Below are 27,110 nucleotides of genomic sequence, written 5' to 3'. Positions count from 1 at the left end.
AGATGAACATTTCCATTCCAGCTCAAAAGGCACTCTAGATGAGCAGATGCAATTCACCAGACCCCAGTGAGCTAGGCTCACACTGTTGTCAGTCAAATCACACAGTGAGCTGATGGAAATCAGCAGAGCACATTAGCAATTTACACCCAACAGCCTCTACTCAACCAGAAAATTTGAGATAATGTTAAGGTAAACTCAAAGTTAATCCAAAGAATTTAGTCCATCACTTGAGCCCCCAGTCTTACCATGAGGCAGTCAGGAAGCAAGTGACTCACGAATGACATTTCTAATAAGACTCCTGTCAAAACTCCAGGCTCCAATATCAATGTGGTGACCTTCGGGCTTGACCTTACCCAGTGCACTTCTGCCTACTCCCTCAGCCATCAGTTTGGCAGCTGCCAGCCACATGGTTTGTTTTTCAGACAATGTTCTGAGGCAGCCAAGTGCTCTGCAGAGATTACGACTTGAGGTGGTGTCACCCCACCCTATAACAATCTCAGCCTGAACAAAGCCACCTGACTTCTCTGGATTTCACTTTCCTCAAATAAAAGATCAAGATCATCTGAACATTTCCCTCTTCTTGGCACTGCTGGATTCTATAACCCCAGTCTAACTAAAAAAGCAATATTTTTATTCTGATAGGTATTAAAATAAAGTGAATGAAGAACATTCTAGAAACATGTGGATAGACTTAAGTGAATTAGACATTATAGATTTCCTCTATTGCTTAGGAATTAATTCTTTTTGTGTTATTACATTCTGGATGGAATTGGAATAATGAACAAGTAGAAAATTAATTACAAAGAAAAAAATATCAATCCCTGGTACCAAAAAAAAAAAATAGCTAAAACAGTACATATGCATATGTGTATATATTTATATTTAAAGTCTATGTGCAGCTGGGGGGTGGTGGCACATGCCTGTGATCCCAGCACTTGGGAGGCTGAGGCAGGAGGATCGCCATGAGTTCGAGGCCAGCCTGGGCTACATAGTGAGTTCAGGCCAGCTAGAACTACAAAGCGGGACCCTGCCTCAAAACAAAAACAAAAACAAACAAAAAAAGATTCACTAATTACAAGTTGTACAACTATGAGCTTTAGTGCCCTCATCTATAAAATCTCATGTATATCAAAACTGATATAGAATTTCAAATAAGGTAAATACAATGTAAAATGAATCTCCTATCCACAGCTCCCATTGCTAATACCTGAGATCATTGACCAAATACAATGAGCTCTGAACCTTTCACACTGTTCACATTTGCAAGGCAGAACTGACCCATTTGGAAGACTGTAGTACAGGAGGGAACAAAAGCAGCCCACCTTCACAGGGCCACAACCCTGCTCTGCCTAACTAGCACTTGCTCTGACTAACCACATACGCTTAACACAGATTGAGGGGGAGGAGGTAAACCCCATCACTTCTCTGAGAAAACAGTAGTCAGGTCTCTTCCGGTAGTTCTCTAAAATCTCTCTTCAAAACAAACATTCTTTCAAACAGGGTAAGACTCTTATTTATGGACTGTTTTATCAAAAATAAATCCCTATCAAGCTGAGCATCAAATGCAGAGCTGGGCCACAGGTTATCTGTCACAGAGGTCAAAGGGAAGCAACTTTCACTTCAGGTCAGGCCCGATCACATGGAGTCCAGTGTTCATACCTCTCCCACGGCATGTTAGTTCATCTCTGCTGTCATAAAACATTCCCTGTAAGAAGGCTGGTCAAAGGTTTGTGGCCCGAGTTAACCCAAGTCATTGGGACAACTGTGCTCCACAAGAGTGGCTTTTCTTCCTCTATTCAGAATAGTACTTCTTGGTATCTATTTTTAGTTCAGAGAAGCTGGGGAGTTGCTTTCTGGCTCTACCACAAATTGTGGACACTATCTCGCTTAGAAAAAAAAGATACTAACATAAAATCAATAGCCAGGAATAGTGGCATGGATTCCCAGCACTCAGGAGGCTAAGGCAGGAGGACCACTGAAAGTTGAGGCCAGCCTGAGCTACTTAGCAAAAACACTGTCTCAAAAAACAAACCCCTAAAATAAATACTAAAATAGTCAACTCTGTAACTTATAACAATATTTTAAAGAAATCATGCTATTTATCAAGTACATGTCCTTTTGAGGATGATGCCCAATCTCAGGTTATAAAAACATATACCATGACTTTGGTTAACCTGACAGCAAAAACCTGGCAACAAGGATCAGTGATCCCATCTTAAAGTATCAAAATGGGTCTTTCTTGGTCACTCATTCACAGCTTGTCAACCAGAGGCCAGTAGTTTACTGTGCCCATAAACCATTATCCATGCCACACAGTTCGCTTCATTCCACACGTTTCTAAACCAGCTCCCAATCCTGGATTGTCCTCCGATTTCCACCACTCCCTAGTGTATCTGCACTAGGGAGCGACTCACTCTCATTCCAAGTTTGTTCATCCCATTCTTACTAAATTCACATTGCTGATATCTGATTTATATTATCTCAATTCTTTGTAATATGGAATTATTAACTTATGCAGAATCAAGGAAACTGACATTTAAAGAGACCTAAAAAGAGTAGACTTTTAACCAACATTTTAGATGGCTTTACACACTGATACTGCAATTGTAAGTGGGCACTGGAAAATGCCCACTTACACACACCAGAAAATCACATTAGTTTGATGTTTGTATGGCTCTGAGTATAGCACTAAAAAAAAATTAATGATTACAACTCAGCAATGACAAAGTAATGACAAAGCAATGACAAAGCAATGAAATGAGCAAAATCACTCAAACAAGTCACTCAGTGAAAGAAAAGGAACACAGTTTGATTAAATCAGCTTTCTATACTAATTAATTTAGCCACATGTACACCAATTATTTTCTGCAATCATCTTCTACTTCATGAGAAAATTTTCCTCCACTGTTACAAAGGAAGTCAAAACAGAATATAGAAAATATAATTCAAATTTCACAAAAAAGGCAATGTATAAACTCAATATGAGCACCACGTTTCCATCTATTCAACAAATATTTATGAAGCACCCATTGTGTTAAATCTGTAAATGAGTAATTTATGATTTATGCCTAAGAAGATTCTAAAACAAATACAAGTGATACAAATAAGGTTTAGACAAGGGCTAAGACAATAATTACCCTGGAAGGGAAGATCAGATAAAAATATCATCAGGGCATGTTTCAGGGCAAGCTTATAGAGAAAGCAATATTTAATGTTGAAGGTTCTGTGGGTTAAAAGTGACTATGAGCAAAGAATGAGTGAACAAAGCATTTTCAAGAACATGGCATTTGGTATGACTAAAGCTCAAGGTGGTCAGAGCAGTCATAAGGTAGTAGGCGAGAATGAATAAGCAAGGCAAGATAAACTGCTGAAGGTTTCTTATGATCCACAGGAGAATTCAAAGAAATTTTGACTTTGCCCAGTAGGCAACTAATTGCTAGTAAATGCTTTTAAGCATACTGTGTTGGGAGGACTGTGTTAGTCAATTTAAATGCTATCTTAATCCGCACAACTTTCCAAATAGGACTGGATAAAACCCCACTTGGATGTAATAGGCCATTCCCCCATTCTCTATGCTCCATTTTCTGAAAAAGTGTCAGGAGATGGAGTAAAAGGACATTGAATCTGGAAGCAGGAAAACCAGGAAGATTAGACATAAATATCTAGACACAAACTTCCCAGGATCCTAAGACAATGACAATGGAGGAGAATGCCCAGAGTTGAAATAAATTTGGGGGGAGGACTGATGAGGTGGCTGTCCCAGAAGCAGCAGTCCTTAACTTCTTCCACACAGAAGACCTCTCTCCAAGTGTTACACCACCCTCCTGGCTGAGAAAAGGCCCTAAGAGCACCTTGTGTTGATGGCCACAGCAGTCCTCCAAAGAGGCCTTGACACTCTTAACTGGCACCATTCTTCAAGAAATGACCTGAGGCTACAGATACTTTGAGAAAGCTTTTTCTCACATTTGGCCACTATGTCAATAGGAGTTGCTACCTGGTCCTCACACATATCCTCCCAAGACTAATTTGTCAAAGACCAGGGGAATATTGAGGACTATTTGGCCTCCTGTGTGAGGACAAAGGAGAAAGGCTGCACTTGGGGGTGATTGCAGGTTCTGGGGAAAACTTAAGAAAGCTGAAGTAAGTTCTTTACCAGAGTATGTACTAATGGATATTGTGCTACTTTGATTCCTTATACCCATGTTTAGGTGAATAAAGACAAGATGAGCCAGGCACTGGGGGCTCCTCCGCCTATTAAGAGGCAAGAGCCCCCTGGCTGCCCACATGTTAAACTGACTCCATGTGTCTTTGTCATCGATCCTCTATCGGCCTGGGTCAGGGAGAGCAGGGGGTCTATGTCCCTCACAAGTGGTGCCTGGTGGAGAAAGCTCTGGGGAGTGGGCTGGCTCCCCATGGGCAGCACCTGGGCCAGGAGGGACATGAGACCAGCGAAGGCCAGCCCAGGTGGGTGGGCCAGCTACACTAATTAGCCCCACATGCTCCACAATCCTCTTGATCTCAGAAGCCAATCTGTCCCATCTCACTTTCCCAGCTCTCTTTCCCTCATATTCTGCCCTTGAAACTCAAAATCTGTCCCTAGCAAATTTGATTACATTCTCTTCTCTCAATGTTCCTTCCACCAGATTAAAGCTCTGAAAATATGGGAAAGGTAAGATTCAAACCTGATTTTGAAAGCTGAACTGTAATAAGTTTTCCCAGCATGCCACCAAGGGATTATTATTCTCACATTTAAGTCTAATTTCATGTAGGACAAGTCAGGATGGCTGCACCTGTTGATAAAACATCAAAACATATCTGAGCCAAGTGACAACTAGCCCCTTTCCTAGCACCTCCTGTTGATTAACTGATTAAAGAGTTTTAGTGCCTAGCTTCACAAAAGACTCCCAGGACCCTGCTTCTGTGCATTCCCCTTTCATCTGAGTTGCAAAATAGTTTTAGTAACAACCCTGTTCAAATCCCCCAACTTGCATGTGGATTTCCTCTTGAGTGCACCTCTCAATTTTCCCTCAATCCTCTTTCAAAAACCTTACCCATTTTGAAGTCCATGCCACTAGACTTTACAACCAATTATCCTTTCTTGCTACCAAAATCATCTGTCTTCACTCTTGCTATGTTTTACATCAATCTGGAGGCTCCAATTTCTCAACCACCTGACCTCCACACCCTTTCCTTGATAACACTTCAGTCATCCACCCCCATTATCATAACTTCTGATTTTGGCATCATGGTCATTTAGACCAGCTCCTGAGACTTCAGCCTCAAGCAACCCATGCTGTGAACATCACTTTCTCTTTTGCCAGCTTAACTACTCTACTGTTTCCATTCCAAAATCTTGGCATTATCTGGCTCTCCAAACCATTTACCTACTACTGGTTTCACTCTCAGTCACTTCCTTTTCTGCCCAGTCTAGGGTAAAAGCCTATCATTATAATCTCTCCTTTGCAAGCACTCTTAACTCCCTTCTCCTCTCTTCCTGTTTCTTTATTATCTAGAAAAATCCCCAATCTGGTTATGCCCAACTATCTGCCTCCTTCATACTTTCACCTAAATAAATGAAGAAACTACCTGGAGAAGAACACAAAACCAAAACTGGCCTCAATCTCAATTCACAGCTGCAAACCTCTAATGGGCAATCTCTGCTGACCAGCAGTCCTATGACATTTTCCCTGGATATTTCAAAGAGAGGTTAGAGAAGAGAGCTTCTTTCCCTAACCTGCTCCATGTCCCACCTCCAATCCCAGCACCAACCTATTCCACTGGGAAAGTGGAAGCAATCAAGTAAGAACTCCACTTTCCCACCAAAATGATGTCCTCTCATCCCTATACCCTTTCTCACTATAGTTCTTTTTTACTAAGAATTAAATGTCTCTGTTCTCAATAAAGACCAATCCCCCTACTGTAAGGATCGCCTCTCTTCCTGGGTCTTCAGGAATTTTACTTCTACCATTATCCATCACTCTCTTCTGATTTTCTTCTCTACTTAGTCACCCTGTCAGCCTGAAGACTTGTTCTGTTATTCTCTGGTTCCAGCAAACCCTCCCTTGACCAATCTCTCCTCCCAAAAACCATTCCACTCCCCTTTTCCTTTCCAACAAAACAACTTCAAAGAATTATCTGTGAATACTGTCTCCACTTCTACAACTCAATCCAATTAGCTTTTGGCCCAGCCTTTCCACTTAAACTACATGTCAGGTTGTCAAAATCACAAATGACCTCATTTCACCAAAAGTGAGCTCTTTAAATGACACTAGAGCCATCTCCTTTTTAAAACATTCTGAACTCTGCTTCAGAAAAATTATGCTCTCCTAGATTCCTCTCCACAACTCCTCCTCCTTCTCTATATAAAAACTGTTCCAAAGGTCCCCTTTACTATGCATCTTTACATTCTCTATCAGAAACTCCATCCAGTGTCAAGTACAACCTACATACAAATAATCCCTAACTCTTTATACTCAGCAAAAATCCCTACTAAAATCTCTAAACTCCAACCACCCAATTGTATGACATCTCCAAAATGTCTAAGTACCTCAAACCTAACACCACCAAAGTAGAACAGTTTCTGTCTTCCATCAAGCCTGCTTCTCTCCCAACTCTCCTTTTCTCAGTAAATGGCCCAGCCATTCAAGTAAAAAAATGTAAACTTTCATTTGATTCTCCTTTCCTCCCTCAAGATTGTTTTACCAGCAAATTCAGTAACCTAACACTATCTCAAAAGCATACCCTAAATCGATCCACTTTGTTACATCTTTGACCCAAACTTGTCCATACAACAACTTTTCAGTTGCAAAACTAAAACAGACTCTTAAATCCTATTTCCAAGCAGGGTGTGGTGCACATGCCTGTGATTCCAGCACTTGGGAGGCTGAGACAAGGCCAGCCTGGGCTACAGAGTGAGTTCCAGGACAGCTTGAACTACACAGTGAGACACTGTCTGAAAAACACAACAAATCCTACTTCCAGGCTTTTTCCTTCACCTCCCATTATCTCAGCCACCTTTAGCACCCAGAGCAGCCCTTGGTAGTATTTATTTTCAGTGGGAGCAATAGCACCCAAAATAAGTTCTTGACAGGTAAAAATTATTATAAAGTATAATGACGTGGCTAAGTTCTATCCAATAAAAAACTTATTTGTTAATATTTAAGGAATACTCTCACATTGAGGAAAAATTACTTTAAGATTTTATTAATTTTAATTTTTCTTCATGGAGTATAATTTTTTAAAAATTGAGAAACATTTTTATAGCAAAACCACATCATTTCACTCAGCAGTGTACAATCCCCCAATGGATTCTATCATTCTAGAATGAAACCTAAAATTTTACCTTGGATTATAAAGCCCAATGGGATGTGGCCTTTGCTTACTCTTTAAAGCTTCTCTTGAGCACTATGATAAATTAAATAATGGCACCAAAAAGTATCCATATGCTAAATCCTAAAATCTGTGAGCATTATCTTCTATGGAAAAAAACCTGCAAACGGCAGCCACCTGGTTCCACAATACCAAGGCACAGAGCACACCAGACCACCAGACCAAGGGACTGAGTCCCGCTGTTCCCGGCCCACAGGTAGAGGCTTCTGAGCCGTCGTCCCACTGCTCCTGGTCCAGAGGAAGGGGCTTCCCAGTAACCATCCCTCCCGCTGCTCCCAGCCCACAGGAAAGGGCTTTTGGGCCACCTTCTGTCCCCCTGCTCCTGGCCCAGAGGAAGGGGCTTCCGGGCCACCGTCCCTCCCACCGCTCCCAGCCCAGAGGGAGGGGCTTCTGAGCCACAATCCCACTGCTCCTGGTCCAGAGGAAGGGGTTTCCCGGCCACCATCCCTCCGGCTGCTCCCAGCCCACAGGAAAGGGCTTTTGGGCCACCATCCCTACAGCTGCTCCCGGCCCCTGTCCCACCTCACCCAGCTCAGAGGAGGTAATCCGTGCAAGCGCTAACAGCCCCCTGCCCCAGTCGAAATGAGAAAACACATAAATAAGTCTCAAAACCAGACTTCCAGATCACCTACAGCAACCCCAAAGGGAAATGAGAGGGAACCCTCTGATACTCAACCACCTGGACCCACTGAACTGGCAACAAAAGGGGATCTGGAAAAAATGAAATCAGAAACAATTTCTCAGATAACAGGAGAAATTGTGCCCTTAGTGCAAGACATGATTAATAAATCTAGAGAGGAGCTCAGGAACATGATGGAATCCCAACAAAAGAAACAAATGGAATCCATAAAATGGATGCAAATAGATTTCCAGGACATGAAAAACTCCATTGAAAGTCTACACAGCAGAATGAGCCAGTGTGAGGACAGAATTTCAGATATAGAAGGTAAGATTGCAATTAGTGACCAGGAAAAGAAAAATTGCTTGAATTCTAAGGGAACATGAGAAAACAATCCAGCAGCTGCTAGATGATGCAAAAAAGAATAACATAAGACTGATTGGGCTCAATGAAGAAACAGGAGAGAGTGCAGATGACATAAAAAATCTCTTCCCAGAAATAATGGCAGAAAACTTCCCAAGCAGGGGAAAAGAGCTTGACATACAGATAAGTGAGGCATATAGGACTCCAAATAGCCTTGATCAAAAAAAAATATACACATAGGCATATAGTTGTTAAGATTCCAGAAACACAACAGAAGGACAAAGTTCTCCAAGCAGTCAGAGAAAAGAAACAAATCACATACAAAGGAAAGCCCATCAGAATCACAGCAGACTTCTCAACACAAACCATCAAGGCAAGAAGAGCTTGGAGTGACATATTCCAAGCCCTAAAAGAAAACAGCCTCCAACCCAGATTGATGTACCCGGCAAAACTATCTTTCAAAATGGATGGAGAAATAAGATACTTTCATGACAAAGAGCACCTTAGGAACTTCGTGAATACCAATCCAGCACTCCAAAGAATTTTACACAATATCCTAGGAACAGACATTGAGGATCACAACCCCAGGAAGCAAAGCAGAATGAACCCATCTGGCATGACAAGAAATTAAATGTAAAGGGGGAGAACCCAACAAAAAGAAAAAGTCATGGCAATGATAAGTCAATATGTTTCAGTTATAACCATCAATGTTAATGGTCTCAATTCACCAATCAAAAGAAATAGACTGGCAGAATGGGTCAAGAAGCAAAATCCAACAATATGCTGCATACAAGAAACACACCTAATTCAAAAGGAAACTCATAGACTGAAAGTTAAAGGGTGGAAAACAATACTGCATGCGACAGGAACCCGAAAAAAAGCAGGAGTAGCTATTCTCTTGGCAGATCAAGTAGATTTCAAACCAACACTAATTAAGAGAGATGAAGAAGGACACTACATCCTTGTAAAGGGAACAATCCAAGAGGAAGAGATGACAATCATAAATATCTATGCACCAAACACTAGTGCACCCAACTATATAAAACAAATACTAACGGACATGGAAAGCCATATATCCACTAATACAATTGTAGTGGGGGACCTCAACACCCCACTGTCACAAACAGATAGATCAACTAGACTAAAAATAAGTAATGAAATACTAGAACTCAATCAAACTCTTGAACAAATGAACTTAACAAGGTTTACAGAGTCTTCCACCCCACAAAATCAGAATACACATTCTTCTCAGCTGCACATGGGTCATTTTCCAAAATAGACAACATACTCACACATAGAACATGTTTAAGTAAGTGCAAAGGAACTGAAGTTATCCCCTGTATATTATCAGACCATAGTGCAATGAAATTGGAGATCCATAGCAAAAGAAACTCAAAAACTTTCATAAACATGTGGAAACTGAACAACACACTTCTGAATAACCAATGGGTCACAGAGGAAATTAAAGAAGAAATCAGACAGTTCCTTCAATTAAATGACAATGACAATACAACATATCGGAATCTCTAGAACACAATGAAAGCAGTCTTACGAGGGAAATACATAGCAGTGAATATGCATATTAGGAAAACAGAACGAGCCCAATTAAACAACCTGATGCTGAACCTCAAGCTTCTAGAAAAAGAAGAGCAGGACAACCGCAAATCTCATACAAGGGAAGAAATTATAAAGATCAGAGGAGAAATCAATGCAATGGAGACTAAGAGAATGATACAAAAAATCAATGAAGCCAAGAGTTGGTTCTTTGAAAGAATCAACAAAATTGATAAACCTTTAGTCAACCTTGTCAGAAAAAGGAAAGAAAAGGCCCAAATCCATGCAATTAGGAATGAAAAGGGTGAAACTACAACAGACCCAGCAGAAATCCAGAGGATCATCAATACCTACTTCCAGAACCTATACGCCAATAAGATGGACAACACAGAAGAAATGGACAGATTCCTAGATACATATGAATTACCAAAGTTGAATGAAGAAGACCTAAAAATTCTGAACAACCCAATATCAACCAATGAAAGTGAAAATGTAATTAAAAACTTATCACCTAAGAAAAGCCCGGGCCCTGATGCCTTCACTGCTGAATTCTACATGACATTTAGAGAGGAACTGCTGCCACTACTGTTTAAACTCTTCAATGAAATTGAAAGGGAAGCAATACTCCCAAATTCATTCCTGAAAGCAAGCATCACCTTGATCCCCAAAGCAGAGAAAGACCCAATCGAAAAGGAGAACTATAGGCCAATCTCACTAATGAACATAGATGCAAAAATCCTTAATAAGATACTGGCAAACAGAATGCAGAAGATCATCAAGAAGATCATACACCCTGATCAAGTGGGATTCATCCCAGGGATGCAGGGATGGTTCAATATACAAAAATCAATTAATATAATACACTACATCAATAGAGCCAAGGACAAAAACCATATGATTATCTCCATAGACGCAGAAAAAGCATTTGACAAAATCCAACATGCATGTATGATAAAAACCCTACAAAAAATTGGAATAGATGGTCTCTACCTCAAACTGATAGAAGCCATCTATGAGAAAACAACAGCCAATATCATACTAAATGGTCAAAAACTGAACTCCTTCACACTCAAATCAGGAACAAGACAAGGATGTCCACTATCACCACTCTTCTTCAATATACTTCTGGAAACATTAGCCACGGCAACTAGACAAGAGAAAGAAATAAAAGGAATAAAGATAGGTAATGAAGAAGTCAAATTGTCATTATTTGCAGACGACATGATACTCTATATAGAAGACCCCAAGAACTCCTCCAAAAGTCTTCTAGACTTAATAACCAAATTCAGTCAAGTAGCTGGTTACAAGGTCAACACACAAAAATCAATGGCTTTCCTCTACACGACTGACAGAATCACTGAGAGAGAAATAGGGCAAATAATTCCTTTCACAATAGCATCCAAAAAACTGAAATACCTAGGAATCATCCTAACAAAAGGAATCAAAGACCTCTTCTCTGAAAAGTATGGCATGCTGAAAAGAGAGATTGAAGATGATATCAGAAAATGGACAGACATCCCCTGCTCCTGGGTAGGAAGGATTAATATAGTGAAAATGGCCATACTTCCAAAACTGCTATATAGATTTAATGCAATTCCAATTGAGATCCCAGCAGCATACTTCATAGATCTTGAGAAAACAATCCAAAAATTCATTTGGAACAAGAAGAGACCCAAAATATCAAAAGCAATTCTAGGTAACAGAGACATGGCAGGGGGTATCACAATCCCCAACCTGCAACTCTACTACAAAGCTACTGTGATAAAAACAGCATGGTACTGACAAAGAAACAGACCTGAGAAACAGTGGAACAGATTAGAAGATGCAGAAACAACGCCTGACACACTCAGCCATCTCATCTTCGACAAAGGAGCCCAACACCCTCACTGGAGGAAAGACAGCCTCTTTAATAAATGATGCTGGAAAAATTGGGCTTCAACTTGCCAAAGATTAAAACTAGACCCATATCTCTCACCATGCACTGAACTAAAATCAAAATGGATTAAAGATCTAAATATTAAAATAGAAACTCTGAACCAGTTGGAACAGAGGTTAGGTAGAACCCTTGATTTTATGAACAAAACCTGAGTTGCCCGTGAACTAGCACAAACAATCAACAAGTGAGATCTCTTCTTATTAAAAAGCTGCACAGCAAGAGAAACCACCAGCAGTGTGAAGAGACAATCCACAATGTGGGAAAAAATCTTCACCTGCTCTTCCTCAGACAAAGGTCTACTATCTCGAATCTATAAAGAACTTAAAAACATCAGACCTCCCAAATTTAAAGACTCAATCCAAAAATGGACATCTGAAATGAACAGACATTTCTCAGACAAAGAAGTAGAAATAGCAAATAAATACATGAAAAAATGTTCAACGTCACTGGTCATTCGAGAGATGCAAATGAAAACAACACTGAGATTCCACCTCACTCCAGAAAGAATGGCTGCTATCATGAAATCAACCAATAACAAATGCTGGCGGGGCTGTGGGGAAAGAGGAACCCTGCTCCACTGCTGGTGGGAGTGTAGACTGGTGCAAGCACTGTGGAGACCAGTATGGAGATACCTCAAAGAACTAGGACTGGAAATCCCATTTGACCCTGCTATTCCACTGCTGAGGATCTTCCCCAAAGAATTAAAAGAATCATACCACAGTGATATATGTGCACCCATGTTCATAGCAGCGCAGTTTGTAATATCTAAAACTTGGAAACAGCCCAAATGCCCATCAACTGGAGACTGGATAAAGAAAATGTGGTTTTTTTATAAAATGGAGTACTACTCAGCCATCAAAAATGAGAAATTAGAGACATTTATAGCTAAGTGGATGCACATTGAGGCGATACTCTTAAGTGAAATAAATAGGACACACATGTGTAAATACTGAATAGTTTCTCTGGTGTGAGAAACTGAAAGTGTAAATAAGGACTAAATGTATAATAGGTCATGTGAAATAGGAAGAAAAGGGGCAAAGGGGAAGGAAGTGGGAGGGCTAAGGGAAAGGATAGAAGGGAATGGGATTAATATGAGAAAATGGAAAAATAAGAACAAAATCTTTGTAAATAGGGAGGGCTGGAGGGGTTGAAGGGAGGGCTGGGCAAAGGTGAAAAACAAGAACCAAGAGAGACTATGTAAAGGTGCAAATTTCCAATGATGAATGTCATTATATTGTATACCTAAAATGTACCAATGATTAGAATGAATAATCGATAATGTAAAATAGGAATAAAAGGTCCAAGGGGGTAGGGGTAGTGGGAGGCACAGGGGAAAGGAAAGAAGGGAAAGGAAAAAATGATGAGAAATGGAAAAAATGGAAATAAAGTCTTTGTAAATAGGGAAGGGTGGAGGGTTTGAAGGGAGGGCTAGGAATGGGGAAAAAAAATAAGAACCAAGATGCATTATATAAAGGTACAATTCCCAATGAGAAATGTAATTGTATTGTATACCTACAATGTACGAATAAAAGAATTTAATACAAAAAAAAAAAACCTGCAAACATGATTACACTAAGGGCCTTGAGATAGAAAGATTATCCATAACTACATACTTAGCTCTAAGCAGGGCAGAAGTGAACACTTGCAATCTTAGCACAGTGGGAAGTTGAGGCAGGAGGATTGCAAGTTTAAGCCAAATCTAAGCAACACAGTAAGACCTTGTCTCAAAATTTAAAAACCAAACTAAATAAAAAAGTCTGGAGATGTGGCTCAGTGCAAATGCCCTCAGTTCAATCCCCAGTACTGCAAATTAATTGATTAATTAATTAATTTAAAAGGGCTAAGAGTGTAGCTCAGTATAAAGGCTCTGAGTTCAATCCCCAGCACCACTACCACCAAAAAGAAAGTGAACGCTCAATGTAATAATATTATTCAGGTAAGAGGGAAGAGGGAGGTAGAGACGTTTTGATCAAGACAGAAAAAAGAAGGCACTGTGACACAGAGGCAGAGATGGAGTGATAAGGCCACAATCTAAGGAATGCCAGAAGCCACAGAAGCTAGAAGAGGCAAAGAAAATATTCTCCCCTAGAGCCTCAGGAGAGAGCTCAACACCTTGATTTGCCACAGTGAAACTGACTTCATTTCTGAATATTCTGCACTCTCCATATATCCCTTGTATTTGGATCTATTAGAGGGTGAGCTATCCAATGTAAATACTTTTCCGAAATACTCTGGATTCCTTCAGATATTTTATGAAATTTCTTCATGCTCACTTGTATTTTGGGGGAGTGGGGGTACAGAAGATCAAACCTAGGGCTTTGCAAATGCTAAGCAAGAACACTAAGCACTGAGTACCCTCCCAGCCCTCAGTGTTCATTGGCTCTGTATTCCCCTCCAGCTACTGCTCACTTTCTCGTTTCCTTTAAGCTATGCTTCCTGGAAGTACATTTTCAGTATTTTTTTCTACTTCACTTTCCATTCACTCCATAATTGTTGGAAATTCAGAATTGACAGTATATCTCTTGTTTTCTCAGTATAATAAGATGCAAGGACACCGTGAAGGGGACCTCTCTTTTAAACCCCATACTGTCATCTTCCTGGGCTCCCAGCCTGACTACACTTGTCAATCTGCCTTGAAGACAAATGTGTCTATACAATGGATTTCTACCAAGCCTATGCAAATCTATCTACAAGTTTCGAAGTTCTATGAATATTAGAGAATGGATATCTTCTTCCTTTTCACTTCTGACTAGCTGGATGTAGTTGAAAACAAAACCCTAACGAATGGCCAAATCATGAAATATAAGGACCCAGAGTGCCTAAATCATCCAAAGAAGAAAACCATGCACCAACAAAAACTACAGCATAAGCAATCAGGTTATGTTTGAGCCTGTACTATTTTCAGGTCTTTCTGTTACAACAGTTTAGTCTGCCCTAATCACTAACAATCATCTTCTGATTAATATACCGGTAGAGAAGGCTCACAGAAAATCTTGGAGATATTGGAAAAGAAATGCTGAAAGTTTTTTTAAGAAATGGAAAAAGGTGCTGTGCAAAAGCAAGAGCTGGCTGGGGATTCAACTCGGCCGGGGATTTAGCTCAGTGGTGCCGATGCCTGCCTCACAAGCACAAGGTCCTGAGTTCAATCCCCGGTACAAAAAAAATAATGTAAGAGCCATGTGTGGTGGCAAACACCTATAATCCTAGCACTCAGGACCTGAGGCAGGAGAATCACTGAGTTCAAGGCCAGCCTGGACTACATAGTGAGTTCAAGGCCACCCTGAAGTACATACAAGGACCCTGCTCAATAAATAAATGAACTGTGTCACGGCAAATATTGAAGAACATAGATTTGTATGTACCTACAATTTGCATGGATTTGTGTTCATTTTCCCAGTACCATTCAAAACCCAAGTACTGGAGTGGAAAAGCCATACTGATATCAAGTTACAGGTTGTCTCCATATCCATTGAGACTAAGGCTCTTGCCAATGTCACAGGTTCCTAGAATTCAAATCAAGAGGCACACTATCTAGCAAGCATGCTGCGCTGAACATTCAACTGTATGCAACAAGTTCAGCATCACTGATGCAAACTGCTGAGCTACCAAGCAAAGTATTAGGAAGTATAAGTATTAAAAGGCAAAGTTCAATGAGTTGAGCAGTGTAATCCAAAGTAGCAAAAACCAGAAAGTACATTAAAGAAATGGAAGTAGGATTAGCTCTTGATTTTACTGTTTCTTTACACAGTTTAAGAAGTTTTTTAATATTAGAAAAATAACTGATGTAGCTTTTCGTGAGTCACTGGGCTTCTCTAGCCCTTTTGTTTACTGATAACACAGGGTTCACAGTTGGCATATAAAATAATGTTTGCAAAGTGCTAGCACAGTGCCTAGAGAATGGCAACTGCTCAATAAATAATTAATATTAACTGTTATTAGTAAAAAGAGAGGGTTGGCTAAAGCTCTAAATGCCTCCCTATTTTAAGATTCCATAGGGCTGAGGATGTAGTTCAGCAGCAAAGCTACTGCCGAATATGTGGGAGGTTCTGAGTTCAATCCCCACTACCATAAAAGAGGAAAAAAATTCTATGGACCTACAATGGACCGGCCTGACATACAAGTAACCTGGGTTATGACCGGAATTTTAGTTTTAACTTATGAACAGAACAAAGTCTTGAGTTACAACCCAACTGCTGGCCGCTTGTGCTTCCAGGTGGTCTCAGATACACACTTAACAGTTAAAGAGTTCTGGAAGGAACATTACAACATCCTTTCCTGTGCGGGGTTAACTGAGAAATCCTGAGCCAATGACTCTCTAAGGACCCTGAGATCTGCCTGTATACAGGAGAGAGACTCTGAAGGGTATGTAAGGAGCCTGAGCCCTCAACTGACCAACCTGAGTTACAACTAGGCCTCTGGAATGAATTGAGTTAAGTCAAGGCTCCACTTTTATTTTTTTTAGAGAAGTATCCTGGCTATTCAATGTGAACTGGGATGGGGGAAATGGGCTAATACTAGCAAACGTAATGAAAGAAAATAATGAAATTATACTTGTGATGATAGGTCCTAAGAGCATAAGCCTGGAGGGAGAGATAAAGAATGTAGTATTCTCTGGATATGAATGTAACAGCTGGAGAAGCTGAGAGAAAGGAACACTGGACTCCACAGAATAGGAAGAAAAACCAGGCCAGGGTTCAGAGGTGAACAGAACCCACTGGTGAAGACTGTCTTCTTCTTTTTCCTCAGAAAAAAGGTAATAAAATACTTCATTCCTTTTTATGGACTTTGAATTCATGTGTTCCAGCCCCCTGGTTTTACAGAGGAGGAAACTAGAAGGCAGAGACTGGCTAAAGCCACATGTAAGTGGCCATCATGTGACTTCAGAGCTGCCCAGAGGTAAATGCTGCTACCCAGTCTCCCTCCATCCAACCTATAGAATTGGTCCCCAGTGTTTTGGGTCCTTAGCATCCAAAGACCTTCACTTGATAAGAGTGACAAGATAATTTATCAGTGACCTTAGTATAAATTAATTCTCCAGATTCTTTCTTAATATTGGATTAGGTAGGTGGGTAGGGAAGAGAAGAGCCTTTGGAAGCCTGGCTGATAAACATGCAGTGACTTCCTCATTTGTAGATTCCTCCACTGATTTTCTTCAGGGTTCGTTTTTATGCCAGTTCATTTGCAGCAACCTCCTTTTCTCTTCCCAAATATACTTTAAATATTAAAACTAGGGCCAGGGATTTAGCTCAGTGGTTTCACCGCCTGCTGCACAAGCGCAAGGACCAGAGTTCGATCCCCGGTACCTAAATAAATAAATAAATAAATATTAAAACTAGTTGGGTGTGGTGGTACATGCTTGTAATCCTAGCACTCTGGGAGGGTGAGGGAGGAGGACTAAAAGTTTGAGCCCAGCCTGGGCCACTTAGTGACTTAGCAAGACCCTGTCTCAAAATAAAAAACAAAAATAAAAAGGGGCTGGAGCTGTGCAAAGGCTTTGGGTTCAATCCCCAATACTGCAAAATAAGTAAATAAACATTAAAACTGTCAAATATATAAGGAAAAAGGTGAGCCCCCCCCAAAAAAAGGTGAGCCCCAAAAGGAGACATTTGGCATACCCAGTAAACACATAATCTGAACTACGTCTATAGTACTTGTGTGTTACCTGCTGTCCAATCACACCCAACCCATGCCAATACTTATTTCTTGAGTAACTAAGGGATGAGTACAGGAGAATGGAATGACTCACTGGACAACTATTTACTAGATGTCATTCACATGCAAGGGATCTGAGTTAGGCATGTGATGTCCATAAAACTGTGTAGAACCGGGCATGGTGGTGCACACGTGTGATCCCAGCACTTGGGAGGCTGAGGCGGGAGGACTGCTGGGAGTTCAAGGCCAGCCTGGGCTACATAGGGAGTACAGGGCCAGCCTGAATTGAGTGAGACCCTGTCTCAAAAAACCAAAAAGAAAAAATAAATAAATACTGTAGGATCCAGTCTCCCAGGGAGAGAAATGATAATGTTTTCAAATAATTAAAAAATAAAGGAATCTATAAGGGTCTTAGGAGTGACATCAAAAGAGTAGCTGAAGGGTTTAGGAAATACACAAAACGATCCTGACTGGGCCTGGGAGGGAAAGCCTCCTGACTTGGAAGGTAGTGGCTTTCAAAAAGGTAAGAGAAGGAAGAGCATCCGCACAGGGTGGCTGTGAGAATAAGAAGGCCTTCAGAATCCCAAGGAGTCCAATTTAGCTGCACCCAGAAGATAAGGGCAGAACCCTGGGGCAAGACTGCAAAATCCATGCATTCCAAAACACACTTGGACCTTGTCCCACAGGGCAGAATCACTTCTGGAAGGGTGGAGCTGAGAGGAACAAGATCAAAGCAGTCTTGACCTTACCACAGTGAAACAAAACATCCTTTCTTTATTCAGTTTAAATAAAAGAAAAACAACTGTTAAGAACCTGGTATACAGAACTGCACTGTTTTCATACATCTGAAATACATTTTAGAAGCTTACATTTAGAAACTTACTGTGTTATATTGAAATACTAATGGCATGAAATCTTAATCAGTTTTCCAAAAATATTTACACTGAACATAAACTTGTCTTCTTCCTAGGTGCATAAACATCTAAACCTTCCATGACACAGGAGTTAAGTAGTAAAGCATGCATCTCTCTGCAGCCACCAGGCCACACTCAGTGGCTATCTCCTTTGATAGTAGCAGTTTCTAGTAATCTCATTTTCAGAAAACAGCCTTCAGCCAGACACGGTGGCACACATCTGTAATCCTAGCACTCTGGAGACTGAGGCAGGAGGATCAAGAGTTTGAGGCCAACCTGGACTACAAAGTGAGATCCTGTTTCTATAATAAAATCTGAAAACAATCGTCTCTCAGTTATATTTTATGGAGGTTTTTTCCCCCTCCAGACTAAAAATCTTTCATAGAAAGATATATGTGGGCAATCAAATATGAGATTCCACAAAAGATGCTATTTAAAGAATAGAAAGGTGGAAAAATGTAAACTAAGCACTGTTCAAAAAGTACCCACACTCATCAACTTGGTGGTTCATACCTGTAATCCCAGCCCTCAGGAGGCCTAGGCAAGAGGATCTGGAGTTCAAGACCAGCCTGGGCTACACAGCAAGGCCCTGTCTCAAAAATACAGAACAACAACCACACAAAAAAAAACCCCACACTATAACAGTACCTTATTTTTGAAAAATAAAGTGCAATACTAATTATTTCATTTGCCGAAATTACTAAAAGATATGAATAGTATCTTAAAATTACGTTAATACATCTATAAAGGAAAACTGTTCTTTTCCACTCACAACATCTCTAATTTCAAACGTGAGGTTTCTACACCAACCAATTCTGCAAGTACACAAAATTGGTATCTAAAATTTAATTAAATTCTGATAATAGCTGCCCGCGCCCAAGTTAGCACAGAACTTGCTGGGTAAGGCTGTCTCACAAAACTGCTCCCTAACATTTCAGTCATTTTATTAACCTTTAGCTTTATTATGTACGGAGTAAACAGGATACAAATACAGGGCACAGCACAAGATGTAGCAGTGGTGTGGTGCTTTCCTGCCCTCCCAGAATATTCCATTGTTCCAGCATCTCTATGTGTGTTCAACAACCCACAAGCTTTCCAAAGCCCATACTTTAGGGATGTGATGGCGAACCTTTTAGAGACCGAGTGCTCAAACTGCAACCCAAACTCCGCTTATGTATCGCAAAGTGCCAACACTGAATTAAACTTTTAAAAACAAATGGGGGGGGGGTTGAGACAAGGTCTCATTATGCAGTTTGGGCTGGCCTTGAACTCACTATGTAGCCCAGGCTGGCCTCAACCTTACAGGGATCCTCCTGCCTCAGCCCCCTGAGTGCTGGGATTACAGATGCACGCCACCAAGCCAATTATGCAATTAAACTTGAATGCTCAGCTGCTGGGGCAATGCTGGGGCAACTTGGCTCATGCGCTGACAGAGAAGACTTCGTTCCCACTGAGGCACACTCACCACCACTGCTTTAAGGGTTTGGGTTTTTTTTGAAGTTCCACTACTGAAGTATGACTGCTACAATCTCTGGCCCCTCTACCCTCCCTGGAAGTGAAGGATAGGTCCAAAAGTTTCCAGCTCCATCCTGACACTATCTAGGGACCCACCAAAAGTCCTGTGATCTTATTAGTATCCAAAAGACACTCTTCACTCCAGGATTCCAAGGGTCTTCGAAGTCTTATCAGGAAAAGGTATGAAGATATATTTTCAATTATATCACAATGGGGCTGGTGATACAGCTTTATGGCAGACCATCTGCCTAACACCATAAAATAAAAAAAGTATAACAACATTATAGTGAATTTTTAGTTGGGAAAGAAACATCTTCAATTAATTAATTCCTCAAATTAATGGTGAATTAATAGAAGCAATACTTGACCTGATGAAAATCAGAAACCATATTTTGCCACACAAATCAGATTTTGTTTTAATTTTCTTTTTTTCTTTGTTTTTTTTTTTTTTTTTTTTTTGTACTAGGGATCAAACTCAGGTTCTTGTGCTTGAAAGGCATGCAGCAGAACCACTGAGCTAAATCCCTGGCCCACAAATCAGATTTTGAAAGAAGCAACACAAAATTCTCAACCAAAAAATAAGAAACAGCACAAATATGATATACACACCAAACAAGAACCTCCAACAAAAAAATGGAAATCATAGAAAATAGGCAAAAAAAAAAAGAGTTACATATTCAGGACACAAATTAGAATTCTGGACAAACTCTAACTACAGTCATTATAGAAACATCCCCAGGTCTTCAAACCATTAGCATCTCTGATTCTGAGATCAAAACTGTTAAGATTTCCTGGCTCGCAGTCACTTTGGCCCATGTCTTTCTCACTTGGAGCTGAATCTGATCCTCTCCCTTACACATTTCTTTTATTATGTCAACAATCCTAAAACAAGGAAAGGTAAACATGTCCTTTATTCATTTCTTCCCCTAACACACCACTCCCAATTTTTCTTCTTATCTCAAAGGTAATAAAACCTAATGGAATTAACTAAGTATTGTGAGGAGCAACTAAAACTCCCTTGCTAGTACCTTTTTAGTTTACTTCCATTCAGTCTTCCCTACTTGTTGCAAATAGCAATCCTAAAAACAGCTGGGGGGGGGGGGGGTAACACTAATTACACTAATTGTTAGTAACTTTACCAGTACTTCAGAGAAAACATACCCCACTGTCACAAATGGAGACAGTAAAGGGTAAGCCTTCTGACATGTTTTTCAGCCAGACTGTGAAGTGACAAGAATTAAGTTAAATTTTTAAGACTCTGCCTGGGAAAGTGTGTAAAACGTCAGAGGTAGGGAAAAGTATTATTAGACACATAGAATTTTACTAAATTTTCCACAGAAAGATCAGTTTTGAAAGCACATGGCTGCATTGGCTTTTTTGAATTAGTACATGTTTGCAATACTGATAATTTCTAGTTACACACATTTTCCTGCAAACTATATTACTGGGGTTTTTGACATGGGGGTCTCGCTATATAGTTCGGGTTGGCCTTCAACTACGTATCCCAGGCTGGCCTTGAACTTGAGGTGATCCTCCTGCCTCAGCCTTACAGGCATGTGACAGCATGCAGCTCCAAAATCTTATCTTTTTACATTGCTATGTTATTTTCTTTTCTTTTTTTTTTTTTTTTTTGGTACCGTATATAGAACTCGGGTCCTTGCACTTGCACAGCAGGTGGCAAAACCACTGAGCTAAATCTCCAGTCAGCTATGTTATTTTCAATAGTTTTTTTTTTTAATTTTGCAGTTACTAATGTTAAGATCAAGGGAGTGCTGCAACTTGACATAATGCCCCTAAGAAACAAAAGGGGAGTTTCAACATCGAAGGCTGCACATAGGACCTCTTGGGCAGTGACACTCAGCTCTCATATGATGGCCAGCAAGGGACATGGGACTTGGAAACTAGAGCCTGGAGTTCCTACTCCCAGCACAACTATTGCCATTACCCTCTACACTGCAAAAGAAAGCCCACATTTCATAAATTTGGAACAAGTGCGAAATACTAACAGTTTTGTTTTAAGCAATAATTGCTCAGTGTAGCTTACTAACTTCCTTCCCCCACCTATTTATACAAGTTGACTAAACTAGCTGTTAGCTATTTCTATAGCTGTCTCCTATGATATTTATACTGTGTTGTGTCATTAGGTCGCCCCTGTCACCAAGACTTGTGAGAATCTGAGTTTCTCTGGAACTCTTGAGGAAGGCTGCTCCCGAGGTGAACACTGCTCTGCACAAGGTGGAAGACAGTCTAGAGACCAGCTAAGACCCACACCTCTGTCACCTGGCTGCACCTTCTGGCCAAGACACTACAAGTCTATTTTTGCTGGTAGATGTTACTACGGAAGGTTGGCTTGTCTGAAGTTCATCAGTGCACACCTTCCACTTCTTCCGAGGCCGGTCACACCCAGGCAGCTTGAGTTTCTCAAAGAAGCCTCTGTCCTCTTCCAGAACGGTTCCCAACTCGGCTTCAGAAAGGACCAACAATCCTCCTTCTCAGACCATACACTTTCACAAACTCAAAGTTTGCATCAACTTTCGCTGAGATACAAACCCTCTCCCCAAAGCCCTGACACTTTCCTCAGCAAGACGCACTACCCTCCAGTGCTCTCCAAAATGTAAACAGCGAAAACCTGAAAAAGCACGAGTCCATCTTCGGGGGGTGGAGAAAAATTCTCAAATCTTTCCCCAGTTTCCCGCCACCACTAGCACCTACCGCGCTACCAGAGCCCCAGAAGCCTCGCCTGGGCCGAAAGGAACGCTCCCCGCTCCAATACCCAGGTTGAGGCCCGGGTCGCTCGGGAAACACACCTGAGATGAGCCCCACGCGTGAGGGGCCGCGGACTGGAGCTCCTGGTTCCTCGGCCAGAGCGGACCGCAGACTCGGCCGGCGCAGGCTGGCTGGGCGGGCGTCAGCGGGCTGGCGGACGAGGGTAACCCGACCCCGAGGCGCCTCCTCCGCCCCTGCGCCTCCGCCCTCCAGAGGGCAGGGCCGGCCCGGCGCCCGGGTCACGGTGTCGCGCTCTGGGACCTCGGGCCCGGCTCCCGCGGCCCAGCTAGGGAACGCGGAAATGGGGGTGCGGGCCCCACCCGGGCGATGGGGGTGCGTACCGGCGAGGGCGCGCGGGGACACGGGGCGCGGGCCAGCTGCGGAGGCCCGGGCCGCAGGCTGTGGTTGTGCTCTGCCCGCGGCGGTGCCGGCCTCCCGCCCTCGGCCTGCCTCGCCAGCGGGGCCGAAGACGCGAGGCCGGGCCGAGCTAGGCCGGGGAGCCGGCGGAGGTGTCGGGCTTCATGGGACCCCTCCGCGGGCCGCACGCCACCGTCCGGGAGGGAGAGCCCGGCGGGACGGCTTACCTGATTCCCCGTCTCCGCCACACGCCAGCTCCTCGGTGCTTGGCGCTCCGAGGCCGAGGCCGAGGCCGGCAGCCTCGCCCGGCCTAGGAACGCGTCCAACAGCCAGCGGACCCCTGGGACCCCGCCAGAGAATGAGGCCCGCTCCACTCCCACCCCGCGTGCTCGGGAAGCTCGCCAGGCCCTCTGACCCCGCTGAGCGCGGAGACCCGCTGGGAAGACCAAGCCCTGTCACCGGGGTGGGGGTGGGGGGGATGCTGAGCACCGGCTCCCGGGGCCCAGCCTTGTACAGGTCCGGGAAGCAGAGCCCGGCTGCAGAGCAGAAGGCTTCCCACTTGTACCCCCAAAACCGACCCTGCCCACTGAGCATGCCCAGCTCTCTTGTTGACACTACAAGGGCTAGGCAAGCCCAAGGAGACCCAAGGAGGGTGCAGACGGGGCTCTAATGAACCCCACTTCTTTGAAAACTTTGAGGACCTTGGGGTGCTAGAGTGACCCATCTACCTTAGTACTGGAAACTACCCAGGAGTTAGTTGGAATGGCCTTCCAAACCAAGGCGGCCAAATTAGTTTGAATGAAAATCTTTTTTAAAGTAGTGGTTTTTTTAAATCCTTTATTAAGTTATTTAATATCCTCAAACACTGTAGAATTTCTAGAATTATAGAAAGGAATGTGTAGATTCGTTGAGTCCGAAACACTCAGTAACTTAAGAGAACCAACCATAGTCTGTTCAGTGGAACATATATACTCAGCCATGTGAACACATTAAAATCAAGGCACCAAAAATGATGGATCAGGGCCAGGGATTTAGCTCAGTGTTTTCGCCCCCTGCTGTGCAAGTGTAAGGACCCGAGTTCGATCCCCGGTACCAAAAAAAAAAAAAGATCGATCAATGCCCGGTTCAATCCCCATGTCCATTGAATGAGTCTGGAGTAAAGACCTGGAAATCCTTAGAATTTAGGTTGTGATTCTCAAAGTATGGCCGTGGGAACCCTCAGCATCCTCACCACCTGAGAACCTGATAGAAGTGCAGATTCTCAACTTTCCCCAGAATACCTGATTCTTAGACTCTGGGGCTGAGCTACCACTTAACAAACCCTTGGGAGGATCCTAATGCACACTAAAATTTGAAATCCACTCTTTAAAGGTACTCTATGTGATTTTAATAAGTAGCCAGAGTTGAGAACACTTATAATAAACCAAGCTTTTCTCTTTTTTCCCCCAAATTCCAAACTTTATCTAGAAGTTTAGTATGTTAGCAAAGAAATAATCTGGTTGAACAGGTGCCAGCCACTCCTGGATTTCCTTCCCACTAATTCTCTCAGAACATTTCAGTGCTTGGAAAATGGGAACCATCTGTTATTCACCTTTGTATACTGGTGCCTACCACAGTGCCTATAGTGGATGATTATGTGTTTATTGATTTGAAATAAATTCTTAGATGAACAACTTGTTCCAGGCACTGGTACATCTGCTGTTTATTTTCCCCCGAAGTTCTCCTCACCTTGGTACTTACGAAGCCCTCTGGGATTCAGTTCTCATCAGTAACCCAGAGCCATCTACCAGATTCTGAATCTGACTTGGATATAGGAGAAGATAAAGTCAAAAGCATTGGCCATGATTTTCTTTGCTAAAGTTAGGGCCCAAGGCAACAGAGGAGAGCAGCACAGTCGGCAGCCAGTGAGGTTTGGGAACAGCACTGAAGGAGAGAGATGGGTATGGGAGCTGGTGAGGAGGAGAGAGACAAGGAAGCCTCCAATGGACTCAAGTTCTTTCTCAGAACCACAGGTCTCTGTTCTGTATCTCCCCACTCTCCATACACACCTCATCTCAACTACTGCTTTGAGTAAAATGAAATAAATAGGAAATGATTATATAGAAGTACTTTCATTTACTGGATAAAAAATATTGCTGTCTTGTAATTATACCAAGCATAATTTATTTATAGACAATTTTTGAATCATTAATTTTTGAAAAATGAATACCAAGTAACTTCACAATGCACAGTTTTATGATACTTCTGCTTTACAATCCCACCAAGTCTTATACAAATCAAACTGTTGCCTGTTTACTCCATCAATATTTCCTAGTGATAATGAAATGTAAAAACACATTTTCCTATTTTCCTTTTAGCATAACACGGAATATTTTAAAACTCTGTGTGTGTGTGTGTGTTACCAAGGATTGAACCCAGAGGTACTCTATCATTGAGTCCAATTCCCAGCCTTTTACATATTTCTTACTTATTTTCTTACTGAGCTTCCTAGGCTGGCCTCCAACTTGCAATCATCCTGCCTCAGACTCCCTAAGTAACTGAGACTATAAACATGCATCACCATGCTTAGCTTTAGAACTTTTTCAAAAATGCAATATAAATAACAGAAAGCAACCACTTTATCTCTGCCCTTGTGTCTTGTAACAAGAATTCCACTGAGTTAAGCCAGCCTTAGTAGCACACACTTGTAATCCTAGCAACTCAGGAGTCTGAGGCAGGAGGATCGCTGTGAGTTAGGCCAGCCTGGGCTACATAGTGAGTTTAAGGCCAGCCTGAGCTACATAGCAAGACCCTGGCTCAAAATAAAAAAAGAATTCCACTGAGTTTAGTTGCTGATTCGAGTATCTAACAGAAGCACAATTTCCCATATGCCCATATGCCTGAGCGATGTCTTTTCCTTATTAAAAAACTTCACACTGCCTGGCAAGCACAAGGTCCTGAGTTCGATCCCCAGGACCGAAACAAACCAAAGGAAAAAAAAAAAACTTCACAGTGAGGAGGGGGATAATCACTAATTTAAGAATTGTTGCTCTTCCTCAGACAAAGGTCTACTATCTCGAATCTATAAAGAACTTAAAAACATCAGATCTCCCAAATTTAAAGACCCAATCCAAAAATGGGCATCTGAAATGAACAGACATTTTTCAGACAAAGAAGTAGAAATAGCAAATAAATACATGAAAAAGTGTTCAACATCACTGGTCATTCGAGAGATGCAAATGAAAACAACACTGAGATTCCACCTCACTCCAGAAAGAATGGCTGCTATCATGAAATCAACCAATAACAAATGCTGGCCGGGCTGTGGGGAAAGAGGAACCCTGCTCCACTGCTGGTGGCAATGTAGACTGGTGCAAGCACTGTGGAAACCAGTATGGAGATACCTCAAAGAACTAGGACTGGAAATCCCATTTGACCCCGCTATTCCACTGCTGAGGATCTTCCCCAAAGAATTAAAAGAATCATACCACAGTGATATATGTGCACCCATGTTCATAGCAGCGCAGTTTGTAATATCTAAAACTTGGAAACAGCCCAAATGCCCATCAACTGGAGACTGGATAAAGAAAATGTGGTTTTTTTATAAAATGGAGTACTACTCAGCCATCAAAAATGAGAAATTAGAGACATTTATAGCTAAGTGGATGCACATTGAGGCAATACTCTTAAGTGAAATAAATAGGACACACATGTGTAAATACTGAATAGTTTCTCTGGTGTGAGAAACTGAAAGTGTAAATAAGGACTAAATGTATAATAGGTCATGTGAAATAGGAAGAAAAGGGGCAAAGGGGAAGGAAGTGGGAGGGCTAAGGGAAAGGATAGAAGGGAATGGGATTAATATGAGAAAATGGAAAAATAAGAACAAAATCTTTGTAAATAGGGAGGGCTGGAGGGGTTGAAGGGAGGGCTGGGCAAGGGTGAAAAACAAGAACCAAGAGAGACTATGTAAAGGTGCAAATTTCCAATGATGAATGTCATTATATTGTATACCTAAAATGTACCAATGATTAGAATGAATAATCGATAATGTAAAATAGGAATA

The 27,110-nt window shown here is 41.8% G+C and overlaps 1 protein-coding gene across 9 annotated transcripts in view; it reads right to left on the bottom strand.

The window, feature by feature from the left end:
• The window catches only part of Gpd2 (glycerol-3-phosphate dehydrogenase 2), a 149,383-nt gene extending 125,954 nt beyond the window's left edge, over positions 1-23,429 (bottom strand). For 3 of the 9 annotated variants that reach the window (XR_002398112.2, XM_021266116.2, XM_021266105.2), the window contains exon 1: positions 22,750-22,970. The gene's annotated coding sequence lies outside the window, so the exon portion shown is untranslated. Of the gene's footprint in view, positions 1-245; positions 266-4,682; positions 4,791-22,749; positions 23,012-23,292 lie in introns of those variants that run through there. The other 6 variants (XM_021266099.2, XM_004835926.4, XM_004835927.4 and 3 more) reach the window with 6 other exon arrangements.
• Positions 23,430-27,110: the final 3,681 nt, after the last annotated feature.

Source organism: Heterocephalus glaber, unplaced genomic scaffold, assembly GCF_053883595.1.
Source record: "Heterocephalus glaber isolate CG9 unplaced genomic scaffold, H.glaber_assembly_v1.0 deba00000347, whole genome shotgun sequence".
In the NCBI taxonomy this organism is placed as follows: domain Eukaryota; kingdom Metazoa; phylum Chordata; class Mammalia; order Rodentia; family Bathyergidae; genus Heterocephalus; species Heterocephalus glaber.
This window is presented reverse-complemented; position numbering and strand designations above follow the sequence as displayed.